Below are 25,067 nucleotides of genomic sequence, written 5' to 3'. Positions count from 1 at the left end.
CTCTCCCGATCCGGTCTCCTCTCTTTCGCTCTTCCTCGCCCTCTCTTTCCCATCTTTACGGGCAGCCTATAGCCGCCGGCAAGCAAAAGCGTGCACGCTCTCGACCTATAGCGTCCGATGTGCCGGCGTGCTCGGTGCTATCCGGTGCGCGTGTATATATAAAAGCGGCTGGCTTGTCCGCGATACGACCCCACACACCAGACCCTCCGGGAGAGACTTCGCCCTTCGTCCGCCTCCTTTTCTTGCCGCACTTCTCGCGCTCCGCCACTTGAGCTTCTCTTCCTTCCGTACGCGCGAAAGACGCGACCCTCGGATACAACCCTTTGCTATTAGATACGCTTTCTTCGCACGCCGAACGATTGCTTCTACGTGATGCACTTAACAGTTATTAACGGAATTAAAGTACAAAATTATAACTTTTGACGAACAGAGATACCCTATATAGTTATTTAGATAATTATGTCAATATATATAGGGAACATAGATAACACTCGTCAATCATTTTTCAGAAACGTCATTAGGAATGTCTTTAAATGTCTATATTCAGATATTTTCGTTAATCGTAATAGGTAGCGGGAGTAAATTCTTTGTTGCATCAACGCGAAGGGCCGTGTTGCGCGTTAATCCGCCCCTGAGCCAGCGATAGGCAGGGGTGGTTCAGTGCGCGCCGCGGTTGCGCGTCTGCTATCACATGGCCTTGTCCTTGAATGAGGCTTGTGAACCCGACGCTGCTTTTATCGATCAGCCCCCGCATCCCGCTTCGACGCACTCTCTATAACCATCCATCTATCTCGTTGCAATGGCGTATCTAGCGAAGAACGTTCCCAATCATTCGCGACTATTTTTTACCCTACATCTATTAATTTCGGGGATTCATATGTTTGTATTCGTATTATACATTTAATTGATTAAGTATGTGATTTTAGCTTAATATAAATTTTTATAATTGCACGTATTGTAATTACATGCATATAAGTACAACTCAGGTTCGGAGACGGACTTAGCAAAAGGGTTGATGTGCTGAAAAATAATAAGAAAAAATTAATCTCTCTCAGCAACAATGCAGAATGCTTAAATAGAAATAACAAGTCAAATGTAAGTTGAAGTAATCAAATTTGCATGCACTCGTGTACATGGACGTTGGTTGCGTATCGTATTTTAGGGTTAAAACGAGATCCGCTTCTTAACCACCGCGAAACTCAGCATAAAAGATTCACGCTGAAACTGAGCATGCTTCGAAGGAGCCACTAAAGGGTTAAACGTACCTAATGCTCGATTCCACTTTTCGTCACTGTGAACTAAACCGGACATGCATCGTGCAGCGACATCCGTCGTGTCTCTGTATTCTTAGGACGAGCCGTAATTTCTAAGACGGGTCCCCCTCGAGTCGCACCGCAGAAGAATGGGACATAATAAGTAGAATGGTGTGAGCATTAAACCCTTCTGAATTTCGACCGAGAATCTCTCTAGATGGTAAATTCACCGCACGTTCTAGATCGGCCCGACGAAGGTCAAGGTCTCTTTGAGTAGGATCGATGAAATTTTTACTATCCTTGCTTCTTGTCTAACGACACGAGTCATCCAATTTGGACTCTCGCAAAGAATGAGCGAATGTGAATACGACGATATAATGTGCGTACTGAGGAAGGAAACATCTTTAATTTTAACGAGGACTATGACGGATGTTTATCTACGGATATATGTACGCGATTCATAAATTTAAAAACATCCCAGACTGATTTGCTATTGTTCATTCAAATTCCAATTTGAGATCATCAGGTACAAATGATACACAATAAAGCTAAATAAAATGTATAAATAATAGAATTGAAACAACGGATAATTAAAAATCGTCCCAGACGATGACCAGACACTTGCCTTAAATCAATCGCCGTTGTATATAGCTAGCTGTAAATTCCGGTCAACAAAAGGGGAGTTCTTTTTGATGCAAATATCAAGTTCAAGGCGAGCCCAAATCCGCCAGCCGTGACTCTCCTCTCGTGCGACATTTCAAAACTATTCTCACGAGGAAGTACATAAGTACCATGTCATTGTCGTAGGTATGTGAGGAGAGAGAATCGCGGGTAGCGTATTACGTGACCAGGTTCGTAGTTGTTTAGATCTAGATGAACCTGAATCATCAAACCGGTCTGAACGCGCCATCGTGGTGTGGCTCAGCGCGACTCTGTTGGATTAGGTTAGGGACAAGACGCGCGTTGTAACACGCATGAGTTAAAATAGAGAAAGAACGACGACTGGAGAGTCGAGGGATTCAATGAAGAAAAGGGATGGTTACCGTATACCAGAAAAAGATAGTCGTAGGTGGATAATTCTGTGTATGTGTGTCTCACCTAAGATTATAAATATATATATATATATATATATATAAAACATTAAAACGTTTATTTATCTATAATATGTATTATGTATGTATTCACATGGATCGATAAATAGATATATAGACGAAGACAAATAGGTAAAAAAGATAGAATAATGAACCAGAAATTGAACAAAGAGAGAAATAGTGAAATTTTAAAAAAATGATGAAGGAGAGAGAGAGAGAGAGAGAGTGCGGAGGAAGAAAAAAGAGAGAAATGGAGAATGTGGAATATAGTAGAAAAAGGAAAGGATTAGATTTAGAATCACGTTTTTTAATTATTTTTAAAATTTCCTTCCATGTTATTTCTTAATCCTGCGATACGAGCTCATAAACTAATAGGCTGCAGTTTTATATTTTAAAAATATTTCTTTTTCTTGCTAGATGTTAAATAGTCACATTATGCAGAGATTATAAATAGAAAAATAAGATAACTTAGTTGCAGTCTTTATTAATGTGTAGCCTCTACTCTTTCTTATCTTACATTTTAATATTTTGCATAGAATATACAAAATATTACAAATGCAACAAATGCATATATTATCAAGTATTATAAACCTATATATTGATGCTATGAACAAGGAAGACTTTCTCCAGTAGCCTTGAACCTCTACTGAAGCCCCGCAGCTATATGAACTTGAACCAGTCTTTCGATCTGTCCTTGCTCCTTGCAATATTCTGGAACGTATTAACGATATTCAGTGAATGGCAGCAATATTCATTAAACAGTTAAAGTCCACTCTAAATAAGCAATAATATTTTATTATTTTAATATCCAAAAATAGCTTCAAAGTATAAGCTTTTTCTTCTTATTTCTCGATAAATATTTTATTTTTTAAATTATCACATTTTGGTTCACACAGACCTACAATAAAATCAAAGTTCAAAAATGTTGGATGATATTAAATGAGATGTTTAAACTTACGTTTTCATCGTTTTGATATTGAAGAATATACTTCAATTAAAGTCCTTGTCCAGGTCATTCTCCACTTTCGTTCTCTGTTAAAAAACGCCGATGGCGATCACCCAACGAAAGCGAATCGTATCGGCGAGAGTTTTAGAAACCGGATCGCGATCAACGGGGGTCCATGAAAAGTCGTCACGAGGCCAGCGAACGTCGAGAGCGAATGTGAGAGCCGCTCAAGAAAGTGAAACTTTGTTTCTCCTTGCACGAATCATGACAAACCAGCTTTGACTTTCATCGCTATCACTCACCAAGACTAAACTGGAGGAGAAACCAGCACGTTCTGTACTAAACAACATCTCCGATCTGTGCCATTTGCTGCGTCTTAAATTCAAACAGATGCACGAAGCATGCGTGAAGACTGTACGATTCTAAGGCCGATATTCATAGTTCATTCTTATATTTACAATCATCCTGAGTCAAAATTTTGCTTCTACTTTGAACCTTAGTTTTAGGGCATGTAGTTTTAGGGTATGTAGACTCTAAAGATGACATAGTAGTCTCTAGAGATTTATAATAGGTTCTAATCTAATGAATTGAGCTCCTACGTTAAATTTGTAAATGGCAATTATTGCAAGATTTCCTATTTTTAGATTCAAAAGAAGTTTTCTAAATAGAAGCTGTAGATTAAGTAATATTAAAAAAGGCCCTATTTGATTGTACAGGTATCAAAACAGGTTTATATAAGGTTTAATTGAGGTTGAAAGAGATTCAAAGTAGGACTAAAATTTCGACTCGGGATTTTATTTAAGTACAATCTTAAGAATCATAAGCCAATCATAGGCCGGTATTCATAGTCGATTTAAATATTTAAGACTGTTTTAAATACAGGCTTAAAATTTCATAAACTAATCAGGGAACTGTATTAGCATTTTAAGATATTACTTAAGACAGTCTTAAAATAAGAATGGATTATGAACATCTATAATATAATTACCAATAATCTCTCTCTTATTCGGAAAATAGCAGATTATATTTAATTTGTAATTGAATCAATAATATTGCGTTTGTCTTAGCTGAAAGCGGTCACGGTTTCTTTACGCTACTTTTTCTTTAATTAAGCAAATGTCAGCGAAGTATGATAACGTATTTGATAGAAAATTATGATGTTATTCCTTTACGAAAGCACAATATCACATTCAAATGATTTAGATTTTCTATTTTAAATTTGATATTAATTTTAATAGTCAAAATACAATTTATACATTTTATATAGGTTTATAATATCGATGTATATATGTATCTATTCTATTTTTATTATTAAGTAAGTATTTATAAAGTGATGGAACAGAAGTTTTATTGATTGAAACACATTTTACAGTAGAAATGCTGGGAAATAATTTCCAAATCTTGAGACTAGGCATTTGCAGCCATCAATTGTTTCAGCGAAAACAATTGGTTCGTATTTACGTCTCTCGAAATGTTTCGGATTCGATTCCCGATATCTGTCTCAAATACTGATTTTTCAATTGTTCTGTTTATGACATGAGATTTTCTTGTTGTTAATAAAGTATTATAGATAGAAACTAAGACTATAAAATACAGGTTTAAGCCTGATTGTTGAGATATTTGTCGCCTTTTAAGACGGCCACTTGTTGCGTATCCGCGCATTATTTCGACTGTGTATCCAAATGACAATTATACTGATAAAAAATTCTGTTCAAACAAAATTGTTTAATTAAACGATTTTGTTAATTGAATTTATAATATGTTTGTATTAATAAAAAATTATGTTATCATATACAAATAAAATATTATAATAACCAAACTTTTTGCTTGCATAAATTTGTTTGTTTAACAAAATTTCATAGTGACGACGTATTCATCTTATACCGCCGCTAGTAAGAGACGCGTAACTAAACGTTTTTCCGAAGAAGAATACTTATGAATAATTATAAATAAAATTAAGAATAATTTCGGCTGAGATAATATTTTTTACGATAAGTTCGTTACAGATTTTAAGATGCTAATAGCACACATCAAATTAATGATTTAATTTAATTTGGAAAATTATTATTTCAGTTTGATTGTGTTACAAATCCGAAAGTAGTTGGCACGCAATCATATTTCTGAGAGTCGTATTAACATTTTAAGAAATTATTTAAGACAGTCTTAAATAATCTAAAATAACATAATATGAATACTGACGTAAAATTCGATTGATTACAAAATCCAAAAATTCAACATGTGCTTAATACCAGAGTTTAACAATCTAAAAGTCATTTTGAGAAACATCAAGAAGAAATAAATTTATTAAAAACGTATAACGTTAATATTAATTATGCTGATTGGCATTGATTCTAATTTTTAATTTAATTTTATTTAGCCAAATAATTCTTCATTATACCTAAAAAGATTACCTATAGCTGCGAATGTGTGACATATGTGATCCTATGACCTACTTCTACGCACACACACATGACGCTTTCTCCTTTGCACGGGTCAGCTCAGTTCAAAACGAATGAATTATCCATCTTGCTCTCTTTCTCTCTCTCTCTCTCTCTCTCCTCTCCCCCCCCTCACACATACACACACGAACGCACACACAACCTTGAACCTGGCCGAAAGTGCAAGTGGATCGGCATCGTGGTAAACCATGGCAAGACGTCGGGCAGGGAGAGGAGGTAGGAGAGATTGAGAGAGACATGTACAGTTGCTGCCGACCGAAACGGTTTTTGGTCGCCTTCGACGAAAGTGAAACGGCCTTCGGGAAGGAGCTCGCCGCGTGCATATGGACGCCATTGAACTAGTGACCTTCATATGAGAACCGGTCTTTGTTCAGGGCCCTTAGAGTTAGCGACCTAGCTCGTTGTGGGCCCTACTAGGCCAGCTCTTTCTGTAGACAACGAATCATTTACATGTGGCCAATTTGGATAAAATTACCCTTTATCCCTTCAATTGATCGAGAGTTCGATTTGAAAATTCATATAATGAGAAAAAATTTTGGTTAAAAATAATTAAATCAGAAAATTCTGGTTACCGCAACCAGAATTATAATAGATTCAACCAGAAAATTTTGATTAAATTTGTCCATTTTCAATCAGAATTCCAATTAATGCAACCATTTTAATCAGTATAATGTTCGAATCTTTTTTGGACTAGTAAAAACGAAATATTGTTTGACAATTTATTATCATTTATAAACTTTTTGGTAGGTTCATGAATTTTACTAAAAGCAGTTTTACTTTCAAAATAAAATTTTGAAACTGATAAAAAAGCGAGCACGATAAATTTCTTCGCGATAAAGCGTCAATAAAGTCAGGGTTGGTGTCTGGAAGGTTATCTGGTTTTTGGCGATTTATATCATTAATAACAAAATTCATCCAATTTTCTTCAAATATGATGTTGATCGCGATACAAAAAGTAATCTTCCGATTTCTGAATAAATATCTCAGTATGCCTTATTACATATTAAGAATATAGGTACATATTAAGAAAAAAAAAGTAGTCACTGCTTTCGCTATGATTACTTGTTTACGATACATATCTGGTCTATTCTCGGTATCAGAGTAAATCGCAATAGAAAGTATCTTTTTCTACACGAGTATCATAATTTGAGAAAACATGAAAGATTTATCTTTAAATCAAAATTAACACAAAAATAACTGTATTATATATATAAACATTTGTTATTTTTTTAATGATTAAACGGTTCGTTTAATCATTAATTTGATAAATCGTTTTACATTACAGAAACAAACCTGCTATCAAAGGAATTGTTGAAAGCACTTTTTTTAAGCTTACAGATATATTCATTTACGTAATTGAACTTTACTAAAATAAATTTTAATAATCAGTTTAAATCCTGTTTGACCCAGTATTAAATCGAATTAAGCGATTATATAAATTAAATAGATAAGATATATTTTCAACACACACTTAACGATAAGACACGTCGAGTTTAATTTGTGCAATGATGAAATATGATTAATACAAGGAAAGTATGTCGTTAAAAGCTCGATAAACTTTTTGACTAAAGGTAGCAAACCATGACCTGACACAAACTGTCTTCTCCAGATTTAATGAGATTTAATAGCATCAATACATATTCCTTGTACACTAAATACATGTGTGTGTGTGTGTGTGTGTGTGTGTGTGTGTGTGTGTGTGTGTGTGTGTGTGTGTGTGTGTGTGTGTGTGTGTGTGTGTGTGTGTGTGTGTGAAATACAATTATTTACGATATGCAAAGAATACACCATAATCCAGTGATTTTAAGAACTTTTAATTTAATCGTGCATCTTTCAAGACATCTCCACGCAGATATGATTTTTTTGCAGCACTTGTGCGTCATCGGTCGAGATGCAAATTCATAACGACGATTAAGATATAACCTAGGAACAAGTCAACTCCGAGACATGAGATGATGTAGACGTTAACGGGAAAAATAAATAGCTGGGTGGCGCGATTACGAAACCATCGCGCTGTGCCGCGCCGTGTAGACGTCGGTGTAAGCTATGTCGTATCACCTGCGATAATTTGCGTTAACATTGAGACGGAGCATGCGGACAGTTAGAGGACGGTTCGACTGATATCATATCTGCAGACATGGATGCATTTCGTATCAATGTTTTTATTTCCTTAACCTTGTGGCCTTCATCTGTCTTAAGTAGCAAGTATCTCATGGACGGTGACAATTACGACGCAAGTGCGACTTATTTGCTACACAGTTCAGATTTAAAAGATATTCACGGCACATAGAGAGTGCAATCTTTATACGTACTTTTAGCCGAATCGATAAGTTCGTACAAGTTTGCCTTTACCGTAACGATAGACGGTGTACTACGAAGAAGTTACACGAGCTGGCGCATAGGAATTTATTTCTATATTCCAGATAATACGGTGTTCCATAAATTTCTATATATCTGATCTTGAAATGAATTTATCTATATGCCGTCTGGCATTAAGTATTAATATTGTAACTTTTATTTATTTACTGAGAGAAGAATGCTAAAAGATATTATTGTGAGCTAAGATACATGTAAATATATATATATGTATATATATATATATTTAAAATGCTAAACATTAAATTGAACGTCTTGTTAATTATTGAATGTAATTTCCCGCTGATAAAAGTTTCATATATCTAACTTCAGAATATTACAAAGAATATGAAGGCGGAGTTTTGTATTAAGTCCCGACCTACCACAAAATGACGCGTTGCAATGTTAACATAATTATACTTTTCCAAATCGCGTGATATCACATTCCGACTTTGACATTGAACTTCTTATCGACTAGCTGCACGGGATTGTCTGCAAAAACAACGATGTAGCGAACATTTACTTTAGAATCGAAAAATGATAATCTGCTGGCGGAAATGCAGATGTTGAAGTAATTTCAAAATTATTTAAAAGTATGACGGATTTTTTACATTAATTTTAATTTTTGAGATACATAAATACGGAAAATAGAATATGTAAAAATTTCGATAAAGAAAAAATTTACTTCCGTGCAGAAATTATGTGTGTACGTATGTACATTTTTTAAAAGATTGAATTTATTATTACATTTTAAAATAATTGAGATAATTCTTATCATTACTTCCTGAGGAATATCCTGCACACGAATAGCATATTCACCGACAGTGAATGCATCGCCACGACGATGAATCGATCCCTCGTGACAGAAAGTCGATGTAATTTTACCCTCATGTTCCCTTCAGTTTTGATATTTTTTCCAGATATCATGGTTGATAACGTAGCAACTAATTCGTCGAAAATTACATACGCAAATCGTCATACTGTTGACTGCATTGTATAACAGCCGGTAATAATTGGCTTGAAATCCGGTATTAAAATTGCAACCATTTATTTGACTAATTATTTACGTTATAAAAGTAGTTGGCTGAAAAAAAGACAATACGATGTGGCAATATAGTTGACGTTTATCATCAAATATAAATGTCAATGAATGGTATATTAATAAGTGTCAAAATTTAATTGATTAAGGTCGCTCTGGCGTTTGCGATGGAAATTTTGTCAGAAAACAAATGCATTCATGGGTTTAGCGTGACGCTTTGATGATGACGTGACCGGATTCTTGTCGCGAATGGAAGTCTCGTCAAGGGTGATCCGACGTTTTAGGAATCGCTATTGTCGCTCTACCTCCCTCACCTCCCATCGAACGCATGGCACGAGACGACGGCGCACAATGTGCTACACAGAGTCTCGCAAAAAGAGCTCGCAGTATAGCCTTGACTGCACGCGGGGGTTGCTATGGCGATAACCAGGTCCACACATACACATGCCCACCGATCGCGCGCAACAGCCACCCCCGCGCGGATATAACTTCCCCTGTCTACCCTCCTGTCGACTCTCTCTCTCACAAACGGCGACGACCAAGAGTGTGACCCCGACCTTTCAGGTGGATGACCTCCGCTGCATCGCGGATGCGCGCGCAACGGCGGACCTCACCTAGACGTGAACCCCCTCTATTTACCGGAGACACCCTTTGGTGCGGACTTTGCTTGAGAACAGGGTCGAGAAGATTCGTTTGTAGATATGTTCAAATTTTGATAGAATACCGATGCTTTTAGTCAATTGATTCAGAATACGTTATACTTAAATGGAGTAAAAAAAGAAGAAGAAGAAGGGGGAAAGACAAAGGAAGGAAGAGAGAGAGAGAGAGAGAGAAGTACGCGATAGATCAATCCATTAAATTGATCAAGCGTTGCATTTAACATTATATTTATAGCTAAAGACAAATAAACTATACTATAATTAATAGAATAATTTACAAGAATTTTACAAAATTAAATTGACATCAACATATCGTAAGAGAATCTAATTTAAAATACATAGAGTTCTATCTTATGGTCAGCTCAAGCCTAAAAGCTGAAACTTATAAAAAATCTGTTTTATTTTTAAAATTTTACACATAGCGAAAGTATTTCTATAAAAATAATTTTCAGGATTATTAATACTTCGTAGATTATTAAAAACACAAATTGTATTTAATCTTAGAAAATAAACATGTTTCGCAATAGCTGGATATTTAGATTTTCCTTCAGGGTAGTGCACCTGTGTTCGTAGTACGAATCGACAGGTGTAGAAAAAAGTTTATTCTCGTTGGGTATCATTGACCCGGTCACTACCCGATTGTATACGTGGTACACTACGCCTATGCGCCAGACGTCGAGGGGTGCTCACCCCTTCCTGTCTGCACCCTCACATAGAAACGCGGCCGAGGCTTTTGCACGAATAGTACCATTCGAATGTTCGACCCTACACTATCCTCCTCTCTCGTCTTTCTTTCTCTCGTCGTCCTCGATATTTCTCTCCTTTTCTCCTAAGTCAATTACGCATTAATTAAGGCTTAAGGAATTAAAGAGCTTAGTGGAAAAAAAAAATTTGTTTCTATATCGCTTTTAGGCATTTTATATTAGAGAAATGGCGAATTGCCAGTATAATCAAGAAGAATAAGAAATGAAAAAGGAAACAAGACACATTCTATAAAAAGAAGCCGTATACTTTGTTATAAAGAATCCGTTATCTTTTCGGTGAGCCAGCACATTATGATTGCACATTAACTCCGATAATATTTGACCTATAGTAATAGTAGTTGTTTCAGTGTTAGTAATAAAACTATTTTATCTCTTATTTATTTCTTTAAAATACTGTATGAAGAATAAATATTAAGATTCTTGAGAAATATTTGATTATGTGCAATCATACAGTAATCAATACTGACAATTTGTATTTTTTCATTACATTCATTATGAAATTCCATTGAAAGTTATTATTTCTGTAATAGGATAATATCTTAAACCTTTGGTAATATCTTTCATAGATAAAAAAAAATTCGATGGCAAAGAACACTTGTACATTTTCAATTTTATCTTAGTTGGGAATTTTTCGGAAATCGAATAATAATGTAGTGACAATAAGATAGGGAGCTATACTCAACGACGAAGGGTCGATGTATACATATGCGAATGCATCCACGAAGACGTAGCTGGTGAAGCCTGGGGCTAAAGGGAAAAGATGGTAGGTTTTTGGAGGGTGTCTGTCTAGACGGATTGTCTGGAATAAGCCATGACCGCGAATCGACGCCTTGTTGTAACGGCAGGAAGAAGCGTAGGATTATATGAGCAATGCGTGGGAAGCATCATTGTATTCAACTTTCGAAAGAATACATTACGTAGCCCTTAATCACTGTCGACTAAGTTTTATAAAATTTTCTGACGTATTGTTCGTATTATTTTAATCCTTATATTAATTATTTTATTCGAAATTAAATTCGCATTAAATCAATCATTATTTTTCGCGTATAAAATGTACAAGAACTTTGTAAAATTTACAACATTTATCTTTTATACTGTCAAAGGAAAATGAAGAAACATTATATCACATAATTATCTGTGAATGAAAAAATATGGTATTTTTACTTAGAACTCTTCTTGTAAATTCAATTAAATTCTTTGGAATGCATAATAAATTTATTTTACATGCAGTAAAAGTCATTAAAAGTTTTCATTAAACAGTTAAGAAAATACATTCGAAAATGGCTACTGTTGGCCAATGCCCCTGAAGCTTAATGACCTCGTGACTGTGTACACCAGCAGCTGGCCAAAGCCCCCGAACATCGTATGTGCACGCGAAACGAACATTGCATGCATCGTTATTTTGTTATCATCAAAATAATATCTGATCTGCAAATCTACTCGATTAAAACTTTTATACCTTAAAAATAAACGAAGAAAATTAAGTTCGTATATTATTGATTATGATATAGAAAATATATTAATAATATATTATAATTTAAATATGTATTATACAATTCAATAATTTTACCATTTTAGTATTCCTTACAAAATATTCATTTAAAATTTTAAAATTGCGCAAAGAGATTCAATTTATATAAACTTGTAATATTACATTTACTTTTATAAATAAAGCATATATTTTATTTTATTATTAATTACATATTTTATTAAATATATTTAGTGTATATTTAATGAATAAAAATAAAAAGTTGACTTCGTATGCAGACTTGGAAGTAATATTATATTTTTTCACGTTTTATAACTTTTAAATAATAAGAGTTTCCTCTCAACATTATAATAACGAGTTAAAATATTTATAAAATTTTAATTTTTGTAAAATATATCCCAGCGAGAAATGATCGTTAGACGGAAATCGATATCTAATTACCAGCGAAATTATATGGTATCGGTGTTTGACATCATCGTTATCATCATCATCATCATCATCAATCATTTCTCGCTGGAATGTACTTTTATCAGCCCTTAATTACTTTGAACAGTCGAATAGTCTAACGTAGGACGTGGCAATGGCATAGTGGCACTGTAGTGCGAGAGAGCGAAAGTTCGCCCTAGTGCCGCCATCCTGTCTGCAGAATTTCGTCCTCTGTGCCCGGGCACCCCACCGATATTCCCTCTCGTTGCACAACTTCCTCGCAAGCTGCCTCTACCCTGTCGCGTATACCGAATAAGTTGCACCCGGCTATTAACGTTTGTTAACGTGTACTTTAAAGAAACGATTGAGTATTCAATCGTTTTATTTGATAACTTTATTTATTATCATAGACTAAAATGGATAAAATTTTGACAAATATAATAGGGTATAAAACATATTCGACTGAATAATAGGCCCACTATTCACTATTGTTGTTTCTTTTCATAAGTAGATAATTTAAGGTCTTCAGAAAAATATCGCTAGTTACTTTATCAAAGCACTATCACACAAGTAAGCTTTTAAAAGTTTAGTCTAAAGATCCTTAAAAAAAAATGTTGAAGGGAACTCAGCTCAAAGGGTTAATGGGTCTTCCAGGTTGGCAACCGCCCTGTCTGCGAGCTCGCGGTCCTTTTTGCTCATGCTAGTCGGGCAACGAGGGAGTTATGGCTAAGGAAGAGCGAGAGGAAAGTTTGCCCCAGTACGTTGCACCCTTTTTCTCTCTCCGTTCCTCACCGCTAGCTCTCTTGGTCCGGGGAGCTTTGCCACCCTCCGACGACGCCAACCCCTTGGTCCTCCAGATCTCCAGGTTCCCTTCCGCCACCGAATGTCGTCCCTCCGAGGCGTCAGCTTCCTCTCGTTTTACCTCCCGTTCGTCCTGCCCGGCGCGGCGTCCCGGTATTCCCGTATTCCCGTTTCGCCGCCCCCGAGTCCGCGCTGCATCGCCGACGAATCAATACCAGCAGACATCCTAACTCACTGGAGGTCAATGCCTCGTTCCCGTGAGCGCCGACGACCTCAACCTCCTACCTTCCCTACCCTACAACCTCCTTCCAGAAGCCAGACGAGGGCTCTCGGCCGCGTGGGGAGACGACTTCCACCTCTGACGAAGCCTCTGTCGGCCCCGATTGTACAAGCGAGACGACGCGACGAGACTACGCGATGGTCGACGCGATGACAAATGTCGAGTGCATCGCTAAATCTTCTGTTAGCCTTTTCAAACGATTAAGCTTTTTAAAATCAAATGAAGGAAATGTTTATTACCTAATTTGCAACCGCGTAAATATTTAACAGATTTCCTTCATCTTTTTTTTATTAAATTATATATAAATATATATCTCTTCTTACGAATTGATTTAATCGTGATTTGTATTAATTGCTGCATTATAATTTAAAGCGATTTCTTCATACGAAAGAAAGATGAGAAAGTATGATGCGATGTGAATATAAGCTGCGCGTAGGAAAATTATTCTCTAGAATGCAATGACGCGCGGGACTAAAACAAAGATAATGATATTCAAAAGCTCGCATTCGTCTTCATACTCGACAAACCCCGCCTTCATTTCTCCGGTGGGGAGAGTCGTGTAGCTGTAGCCAAAAGATGCAAAGATACGTAGGTATGCAATTGCGCACAAGTACCCCATTTGATCACGCATTTCCTTCGCTTTTAATGGTCCCTGCCTATCCACGTATAGAAAAGGATATACTTTTGTTTTTAAAAATTAACATTATATCGTGAACAATTTCTATCGATGTGGACAAACACTTGGCATAAATGATGATTTTATATACTTGATCGAAAACATCTGGAGAGACATGGTATTTGCTCTAGACCTAGGAAAATATTGTCGCATGGATGAATGTAAAATTAGACGGTGCGTTCAACTCTCTTGCAGCCGTGCCAAGAACCGCGACGACTCTTCTTGGTGTTCAGTGGATGCTGCGGTACTACACTGCGGCATTCGCGATGGCACCAATGCCCTTGTTCCAAAATGAAATCAGCCTCTATCGTAAACGTTGTCGACGAATGTTTTTCCGCATTGGCGCCGCATAAATCATAACTCATTAATAACACGCGAAAAACGATGTTGCAATAGAAAAATTAAACTTTTCTTTCGATTCTCACGTTCTTAGGTCCATGGCATACAAAAAAACTTAAGCAGCAAAACGTAAGCAGTAAGCGAATTGGCCAATCACGGTAGAGGCCGGCAGACCATGATGTAAGCAATAGCAAATTCAGTATGTTTCCTATTCATGTTTTACTGCTTAAGTTTTTTATGCCATGGCTCTTAAGGATACAATACATAAAAAATTTAAGAAATAAGACGTAATTAATAAACATATCTACATTTTTTGGATTTGCTACTGATACTTACGTTATTATCTTACGTTCTCTATTTTGACCGATTTGCCGATTTGCTTAGTACCTATATGTCTTACTGCTTTACGTTTCTTTTTATGTGCCATAGCTTTTAAGCTCACGATTGAACGTTCAAAAATCCACTTCTGTGTCTTGAAATTGTAAATTTTTAATCAATCTACTATAAATTTTTTATATTTTAATATTCGAGATTAAAATGAAACTTGAAAACCATAAAAAAATAGAATTGGAGTTTCTTAAACATTATGAATAAAAGTGATATTAGATCAATCAGCATATTTAAAAAAAATGTTTCATGGGGCCTACAAGTTTTGATCCATAGTAATTATTTATTAAATTTTGCGGATTTTTAGATCTTGCGGATCTTTGAATGTTTTGATCATTACATTTCTTGATCATCATTTTCAGTGGATTATATTACAATTTGCCTTTGCAAAAATTGATCAGGAGGAAAGAAAGGGAGATCGACTAAGAAGACAAACACACAAAGGGTGTCGTTCTCATGAACAAAGACAGCGTGAGCAAAGTTAAACTGCGGTATCTAGCCAGCCAGGTCGTGCACCCTTGGAGGAATCTCACTGTTTGCGTCTCCAACGTAGATACTCGGACAGTAGAATGCGCGACCACAAAAATGTTTGAACGATAAGACGGCCGACTCCTTGATACAATACTCTATATAATTCTATAAACATGAACCGTGTTTCTCTCTCATAACTTTTTATCATCAATTAACAACTAACGGAAGGTCACAATTTAATTAAATTGTAATTAAATAATCTCAATGAAAAAAAAACATTAATTTTTAATACAGAATAAATTAATAAGATTATAATACATAATGTTGCAAAATATGATAGCCGATCAAATATTGTTTATACTTATTTATCTATTCAGTCTTTATTTACTTTGTGTTGTGTTTGTGTATACAAAATGAAAATTCGAATTATGTTCCACAAGAGAGATCGATAAATCTGTTACTATTTTTATTCAATAAAGGACAAATTAAAAAGCGATATTTAACGAGGATAACGGCACGATAATTAGAGCTCAAAAGATTTCCAAAGAATGTACATATTTACTTTATAATTGTATTCAAAAAATCATACGTTTTGGCTTTATTCAAGTCATTTTCAATGATACATAACAATTATTTCCGCATTTTTAAGTTTATTATTTTTATTGTATCAAGAATCATTGAATATTCCGCGTATTTTAAAAACCCTCCTAGGCATATCGTGCTCGATAAAAGAAAACGTGCGACGGAATAGTTATAGACGAAAACACACGAAACGCATCAACGACGCGAGATGCATCGTCCTCCAGGGTGACGTTCCAGAAATAACTCAGGACATCGCAGTCCAATCGTGGTTGCTTTCGTTCATCAGTTCAAGGTTAAAAGCGCGTCGCCATCGCGTAGTGGCTGCAACTTCCATGGACCGAAATACATCCCCCCTCCCCCTCACTGATATATATAAATACACTTACGGAAAAAAAAACTAAAAGAAAAGATACTGACGATGTGTGCCGATAACCTTCTTTCAGATGCGACAACGTGCGATGGCGACATATACAGGAAACCGAAGTAGTAGTTGAAATAGAAACTCAAAGAGAAGATCTTTCACCCAATGCTATGCATAGTGGCATAAATTTTATATTTATAACGTCTATGCGACAATTTAAAAATATTTTGACGTATCTTCAAAAAGGACTTCGTATCGCAAATAAATCGTATCACGTTTCAAAAACATACAATATCGAAATTTATAAATCAGTCAATTACAAAATCCTCAGAATTTATGATATACAAAGCAAAGTATTCACAAAATATGATATCATTGAAATCAATTTTGAATTTTGTTTTGTGTCTCAACTTTATAGAAAATAACACTTCTGAGAGATTTTTAAGAGCTGTTTTAACTGCCTGTGTAGGATAATCCAAATACGAACATTGTACTGTGCATTAAGCATTATAATCTCAATTGAAATGCATGAACATGTTGCCTGTGAAAACGAATTAAATATGCCGTGATCGACGGGCGCGATGGTCAATAAGGTTATCCACAATAGATGCGTTGACCTTTACAATGGATACACCCTGTGGCGTGTCGATGACACTGTGTGTTCTATAAAGATATCCTGAGAAGAGAGGTAACACACACACACATACACCTTATATATATATATATATATATTATATGATACATATATATACATGACAACTCAATTTTTTCTGTATGTACATATGTATATACTTGTGTGTGTGTGTTTTACATATCACATACATACACATACACATATATGTATATACCATAAGTATATACATATATACATACAGAAAAAATTGAGTTCATATATGTACATTAAGCCACATATATTTATGTGCCATTGTCGTGTATTGACTAAAAAAAATATATTTTATATATGTATATATAAGGACCTTCAGTCTTTGTCTCCAGCAGTCGTTGAACTCGGCCGTTGGGGACAACACACTTTGAACTATGCACAAACGTAAATTAAGTACATTAATGCGAATCCTTTAGCCGCGGAAGGATACGCGTTATCAGCATTCAGAATATCTTTTTGACACGGAAAACAATAAAAATAAAAATTAATTAAAGTTCGTGATACGTTAACCCACTCGTATTTATGTATCGTATCATATATCGCGCAGTGACTTTTAATATTTCTTTGTAATGTACTGTTCTTTTGCAATGTTTATAATGTGGACGTTGTTGTTCATCGTTCATCCGCCTCCTGCGAAGGTCACACGAGCCGCGTTAGCTTCTCTCATGATAACGCGAGAATAATGCGTTATATCTTTGTTTACACGACGATTAAATAGATCTAGTGCGCAACGAAGGATACTTTCGCAACTGTATCTACCACTACGTTGTGAGTTAAATATTTAATTGTATCGCGCGATGTGTGCAATTAATAGTGAAAGTTTTTGACGTTCGCGAGAGATAGCAATAAACCATAAGAAATAAAAATAGAATATACAAAATTTGCGGTACACGAGATTCACGAGTGGCGACATATTTCGATCTTGGTATCAGCGCGAAGGTGCGATGCACCTATGTGCAGCCGGGTCAAGGTCGTATTCCTCGTGCGCCGGGCCGGCTGAGTCATTCGTGCAGAATCGTGCATGCACAGAGCCTGGGCGTACGAGTGCATCGAACCCGAGATGACCGTTGCAGCTGCAAGCGCGACGCTGGTAGCCCACTTCGGTCGTCCCCGGTGCACGTCGGCCGCCTTCGGCTGCATTCCGCGTGCATCAACCCGCGAGACCGCCCTCGAGAAGCGCCGTCGAGTGCAATGCCCAACGCGCTGCGCGAAGACGCGCGCCGCGCGCGCGAACAGCTGCGTAAGGGCAAGACGGAGAAAGCCGGGAGAAAGACCGGACGAAGCCGACCGAAGAAGCGAGGAGAACAGCGGAGGAAGAAATGCAGGGCCACGAAGCGAGAGACGTTCGCCGATTATCTCTAAGGGATGCCGCTCGACGGCGACCAGTGTTCGCCAAATGGATATTGATACAGTCTATCGGACGTGGTCAGAAAATCTCTATTCGCCTCTAGTCGTCCTATATCATGCATGAGTATTTTTAAACGAATAACTCTTATTGTTGGATCTCGGACCCTAATCTCAGAAATCCTAGCTTTCACGAATTTTACTTCCACGCGACTGAGGTTCATTGAGTTCCCTGTTCTATAATAAATCTTTAAAGTTACTTAGATGTTTGATTTTAGGAAAAAAAAAATGTAAAGAGAATCAACGGTCACCATTAAATAAGAGTTTTTTTTATAATGCTCTCTAGTTCCTGTCATATGTATCTCAGACGCTTTTGAAAATTTGGATACTTAATCGCAGCAAGTGGTAGTCGATATATAGTCAGGTGCCGAGCTCGTGACTTTGGCGACCTTACCTAGAGACCTCGGACGTCAATTGATGGTTTTGCTTACATTTGAGAAACGCTGCGAAGGGCCGATGCACCAGTCAGGGTGAATGTTCTCCGCTAGCTCGCTCGTCGGCTTTGTAGAGCGTGGCAACGCATACACGCATCCAGGCGCGTCGTGCGTACGTGCCTGCCAGCTTCCAGGGATGGCTAATGTTCCTCTGATCGAGATATATTTGTTATATATTAATTTCCAATCTCCAACAATCTGTTCGACCTGATCTTCCGTTTAGATTTCGCGAATAATTCTTTATTCTATATTTTAACACGAAGACAAAATCAGAATTTTTATCTAATGAAGAGAATTATTATTTAATGAAATTCATCGTTGATTGTATCCCCCGGTTCTTGTTTGGGTAATAAAAGATAAAATTATATCACGTCAATATTAAAGGTCTAGGAATGTTTGCGCCTCTATTCAACAGAATGTCTTTTCATCTTGTGATAAAATAGGTACAGTCTAACAAGAAGAAAAGGTGAACTTGTTCATCCGTGTTACCAATAATATTAAAAGATTAGTTGGAGTAATACATAACGTATGAATCTGGAGCTACTTCAAAGTCGAGCGATAAAAATTAACCAAGACCGGCAAGGTGTAAGGCTAAAAATTGATCAGACGACTATTTACTACGTTTAGCGGGAATACGGGCCAATACCTATATAGCCGAACTGTTATTTTACCCGGCCCTGAAAGCATTACGGCGAGTGAAACGTCCGAGAGTGGACGTTGCATATGTGCAAAATGGGTGCAGCGCGGGGGACGGAGGAAGGGAAAAAGTCCGCATCACGTCGAAGAGAAAGAGGGAGGGAAGAGGAGTGCACGATGTGGTGTCGGGGGCGGAGGGAGGTGGAGTGCATGGGACACCGTGTGCAGCACTCGTGGCTGCACGCGTTTCGCATGGCCACGGGGTTCACTGTCCCGAGCCAAGGCCGCAGGGGCACCGCCCCACTGAACCAATTGTGCCACTTTTATGCTCGTCGACTCATTTTCGTCGAGTTTTATTACTTGCAATGCGTATGTCTTCTTCCCCGAGCACGTGCATTATGCGCGTATGTAGATGCGCGACCACTACTTGGCCAGTGCAAGCATGTTATGCATTTTCCTAAAAAAAAAAAGAAAGAACGTGCAATGACCGAACGAGAAATGAATAGCAAAAGATTAACTGAAAAAAGTGTAATCGATATTAAAATATGTTGTACCGATTAACATTAATTATAGTCAATCAATTTGCTGACATGCGGAATCTCGAAGGCCCGATATAGTTTTTTTTGATTAATGTCTCTCTCTCTCTATTGATATTATTTCCTTCTTATATAGAGAGTTTAGACCCGATTGCAACACCAACGTTACTTTGGCTTTAAGCAAAGCTTAAAATTCACTGTTTTTATCTCTCTTTCGCTTTAAAACTAGACATAGAGAGTTTTAAGTCTTGCTTAAAGTCAAAGTAACGTTGGTGCAATTTAGATCTTAGTATTTTTTCTATCTTAACACTTATATATATGAAATCAGTTATGAATCATATTTGTCTTTTATCTAAGAATACTTTATATATTTTGATTGATAGAAAAATGTTTTCATTAAGAGAACCTGTCAGGTCTTGCAAGCAAGTGCATTATAGAAATGCAATAATATATGATTTAATTTAAAAGTATCTTTTATTGGTATCAAATCACGTTTTCGATAGAACATTGCTGACGATCGAAAATGTGTCATGGGACTTCCAATCGTAATGCCGCGCGCGCATGGATTTGCGAACCCCGGGAAATGCGTTTGGTTTTGCGAACCCCCAGACTGGAGGGGATTGACCCAGACACCCCCTCCAGTAGACGATTCTCCCTCCACCGGATAGCTGTAGCTGCTTCTAGAACCCTATACTACAGTCGATGGAACGAGGGTGCAAAACCCTGTCTGCTTGATAAACCGTTGCACCGCCCAAGCACGATAAACGCGATATATCGTTTATCCATTCGTAAAAAAAAATTTACTGTGTTTTGTCCGGCGACGCATAAAGTCCTACTTATTTTTGTATTTCATAAATAGCAATCAAATTGAGAAATTAAAATTAAAATTAAAATTGAAAATTCATATATTTCTATTTTAAAACTAATATACAATTATTTAACTGTTTCATATGTGATAGCTATTCCGATTTTAAAGTTTTCTATGTTCTTAGTTTTGAATATTGATCGATTATTAGTATTTTAAATCTCGATGTTATTATCGTTAAATTTATTTTATTATTCTTATTTAAATTAATTCTATATAATTATATCTATACAGAGTTAACTATATATATATATTTTATTAAAATTATAAACATCGTCTGAGAATCACTTGCTACTGCAGCACACACGTGCAAATAAAACATATTAATTGCAAAGAAAAGAGAAAAATCTTTAATACTAACATCACGAATCACAGAAAATCTTAAAAATATTTATCACACAATCAAGACAAGTCGCATATTATTGCGACTCGTCGATCTCGATTAGAGCTTTTTAAATGACTTGTTGTCGCAGAGATCGATTTTTAAATGTTAAAATCCTAGTATTGACTTTTCATATCGGCTGACTTGTCCACACAGCTGATTGCTTAACGCAAACATAATAATAATAACAACAACAATAACAATAATAATAATAATAATAAATGAAATAATGACTCATGTTAAAAGATACATCAGGATGCTCGATATTCTGGCAGTTAAAGTTATAAAAAATTACTATCAGGAGTTATCAAGAATCATTAAAATTCATTAGAAACATTCTGTAAAAAAAAAAAGATGAATTTATTTAATAAAGGATTCAAAAATTTGTACAACATTGTTCATTTCACCGAAAACAAACATTACTTTTCTAGCAAACAATTATGAGCGTAACATGTATCAATATTTACATATTAATGACATCAATATACATGATGTTACGTGAAACATTAAAAGTAATCAGAATCCAAAGCCATCGTGATACTCTGCAGCATAACATGTTAAAATTGCTCTTTACACTTTCTCCATTAATTAGAATTAATAGATGTTGTTAGAGAGAGTGCAAGGTGATTGCCCGCATTAGTATGAAAGTGATCAATTCTGCATCGGATTTCCCTTTCGTTCTCTTTGAAATTAATGATTATTAACAAAGCATATATTTATTATAATACGTAAAAGAGTCACTAATATATTAAATATGTACGTAGCTAGAAAGAAGCATTTATGTACCATAATCGTGACAGAATCGAAATTAAAATAGCTTTTTTTTTTAACGAAGAGAGCGTCGGAGAATTTAATTACTTTGCAAAATCGAATTATTTAACGAGACGGGGAATGCGAAATATTTATTATGCGCGAGACTTTGTGTGCATAAACAATCGGTGCATTTCAGTGTCATGGTTCGTATAACGTTTGGCAAGCAGGGGTTGCGAACCCCAGGAAAGTAGCCAGCCAGACAGACAGACTAACATGAAAGGGGGTGACCCAGACACCCCCTCTACCGGGATGTTTGCAAGCGACTCGACTACCGCATTGGTCTGTGCAAGCGGTGGTAAAATATCGCGATGGAAGGGCAGCATTATAAAAAAAATAATGCGACGACATTGAAGGGATGACGCTGACTGTTGCGTTTTATCATGATGACATCGATAGCGATAACTGTTTCATAATTTTCATAATTGTAGCCATTATAATTCCTCAATTATAAATCTCTCTCTCTCTCTCTCTCTCTCTCCCTCTCTTTTCTTCTTTAATTTTTTTTCTCTCACAAGTATAATTAATTTCCATTGCAAAAACAAGTTGAAAAATACCATAAAAATTTTTTATTACGAATCGTTAATTTAAAAGTCATTAGTGGAAAATTAATATTTTCTTGCAAAGATAATTCCTTTAATAAAGTGTTAAAAACAACTTTGAAAAGAGATATAGACTAGAGACGTAGAAATGTTTATTACTTGAGTACAGTTATTTATCAAATTGCAAACAATCGTACAGTCGTGACGCTTTTCCTCTTCTTAAATATATCGGGAAGAAGTATTGTGGAAACAAGGATGATTCCTTGTCGCAATAACTATTATTAAAAATCTCGCTAAATTCACAAAGATGGCACGCCCTGGTACTAGTGAGTGAGGACAAATAGAGGACAACGAGGGAGATAGGTGGAAGGGCGGCAGCTCTCTCTCTTTCTCTCTCTCTCTCTGTCGTTCATCCTCGATGAAGAGGAGGGTTAGAAAGGAAGGGCAGACGTACATCGAGCGTGGCGACGGCGGTGGGAGAGGCGAGGGATGGCGGTCAGGGTGGAAAGGGAAAAGCGGGAGGGACGGCCGTGGTGTTGCTGACCCGACGACCGCTGTAACCTTGCGTCCCGACGCCCCGCATCCAGATCAAACGACCCCGCATGCACCACTCGAAGGTCTTCGAGTCCTAGACCAATAGATATTTTCGTACATTCCTCTTCCCTAGTCTAACATAGCGTCCGTAAAATGTAAGCTAACGCATTCTCGGTTTTTCATCATTTTAAAAAGACTCATGGCATGAAATGTAGATATATCATTTGTAACTGTTGTTGTTATAATAATCGTAAGTATATAATGTGTGTTCATATATAATATATAAATCATTTCTATCATTTCTGTCAAATGAGGATGCACTTACAGTGATATTTTAATATAATAAATAATAAATGAGATAATATAATAAATGAGATATTTCGGTATTTTTTATAAGTGATTGCGAGAGAGAGAGAGAGAGAGAGAGAGAAGCTAACACGAAAACGTATATGGAATCCTGTAAAGTCCAAGTTTCAAAAATTTAAATTTGAATAAATCTTATAATTGTTTTTATCGATATAATTGTATAATAATTGTTTTTATAATTATAGATATCGTTTATATATATTTTTCTCTTATTTTCTCTAATTTCTATCTTCTTTTCAAGCACGAGAAATTTGCACGATTATCTGAACGATATCCTTCTAAAATTATACATATAAGACTAATTCGACGCAAACGCCATACGCGTGCCGCGCGTGCCTGAAGAAATTTAAATGAGATTCATAGCGCACCATCTCGTGGCAGATATCGAAATGAAGTGATTAGTGAAGCAGCCGGTATCGACTCAACAGGAGAGACTGTGGAGACCTCTAGTCAAAGAATTTCTTTATGCTGAAATTACGGTTAAGGGAATCCTAAAGCCGTCTGTATTACCGACTAAATCGTAATTTTTGTATAACAAATACTTTTTTCTCTTTCACAGATTCGAAAATCCCTTTCCAGGATTAAAGTATACGCATTAATACGTGTTTATGAGGTGGAGTTTATCGAGAATAATAAAAAATTTTTCTTACGATTTCAATTTCGAAATTTTTTTTAACCTTGATAGTTTCTCGTGAGTCGTAATACATTTTTCTGTTTATGAAGATTAGTACGACTTATTAGAAGATTAATAAAAATAATTGCAAATTGGGTGTGCAACCTCATTTTGCACTAATTCTGCAGCGAAAAGTTATGTAATGAAAATATTTCCGCGTGATGTTAAACGTCGACCATTATGGGCAATAAATGTTGGAAAAAATTGGATATCAACGAAAAATGCATATCTCTGACACGCTTGAAAAATTCGTCGTACGACAAAAAACGGACGCATGTAATATTGGCCTTAAGGTACAATTTCATGCAGCGAAGCTTCTCTGGCGAAAACCCCCCACTTCGTCGATTCGTGCGAAAATGCTGACTGGCTATGGTCCACTTGATTGGCCAAATAATTCGAAGTATCTTTTGATTGGTTAATTTTTTGGATTGTCTGTTCAACGCTCCTTTATTCACGGCGAGTGGGAATAATGGCTGCATACAAAACGCAACGCTTGCCGCGCTGCGGAAGTTGGCGCGATAGCCAATCAACGTCTTGCTTGCTCGAAAGTAATAGATATATAATTTCCATTGCGCGATAAAAGTTGAACTCAATCCAACTTTTGTCGCGCAGCGGAAGTAGTATTACATCGTTTCTAGAAGTTTTTCAAGGTGAGACCGGCTTAAGAACATAGAATTATTGATTACGTTTACACGGAACCATTTACGCCGAAGTTATAACATCGATATTATGAAACTGGCCAATCACAATCGTTCCATTCTTCTGAGGAATAGCTATGATTGGCCAGTTTCATAACATCGACGTTGTAACTTCGGCGTAAATCAAGCCGTGTAAACGTAGTCA

At 36.3% G+C, this 25,067-nt stretch overlaps 1 long non-coding RNA gene across 1 annotated transcript; it reads left to right on the top strand.

The window, feature by feature from the left end:
- Nucleotides 1–9,303: 9,303 nt before the first annotated feature.
- Nucleotides 9,304–11,436, top strand: LOC108731636 (uncharacterized). Its single transcript, XR_001937030.1, has 3 exons — nt 9,304–9,797; nt 10,715–10,842; nt 11,187–11,436. It is a non-coding gene; the product is annotated as an uncharacterized lncRNA (long non-coding RNA).
- Nucleotides 11,437–25,067: the final 13,631 nt, after the last annotated feature.

This window comes from Mycetomoellerius zeteki, unplaced genomic scaffold (genome assembly GCF_001594055.1).
Source record: "Mycetomoellerius zeteki isolate Tzet28-1 unplaced genomic scaffold, Tzet1.0 scaffold135, whole genome shotgun sequence".
NCBI classification, from domain to species: domain Eukaryota; kingdom Metazoa; phylum Arthropoda; class Insecta; order Hymenoptera; family Formicidae; genus Mycetomoellerius; species Mycetomoellerius zeteki.
Note: the sequence above shows the minus strand (reverse complement) of the source record. Positions and strands in the feature narration are given on the sequence as shown.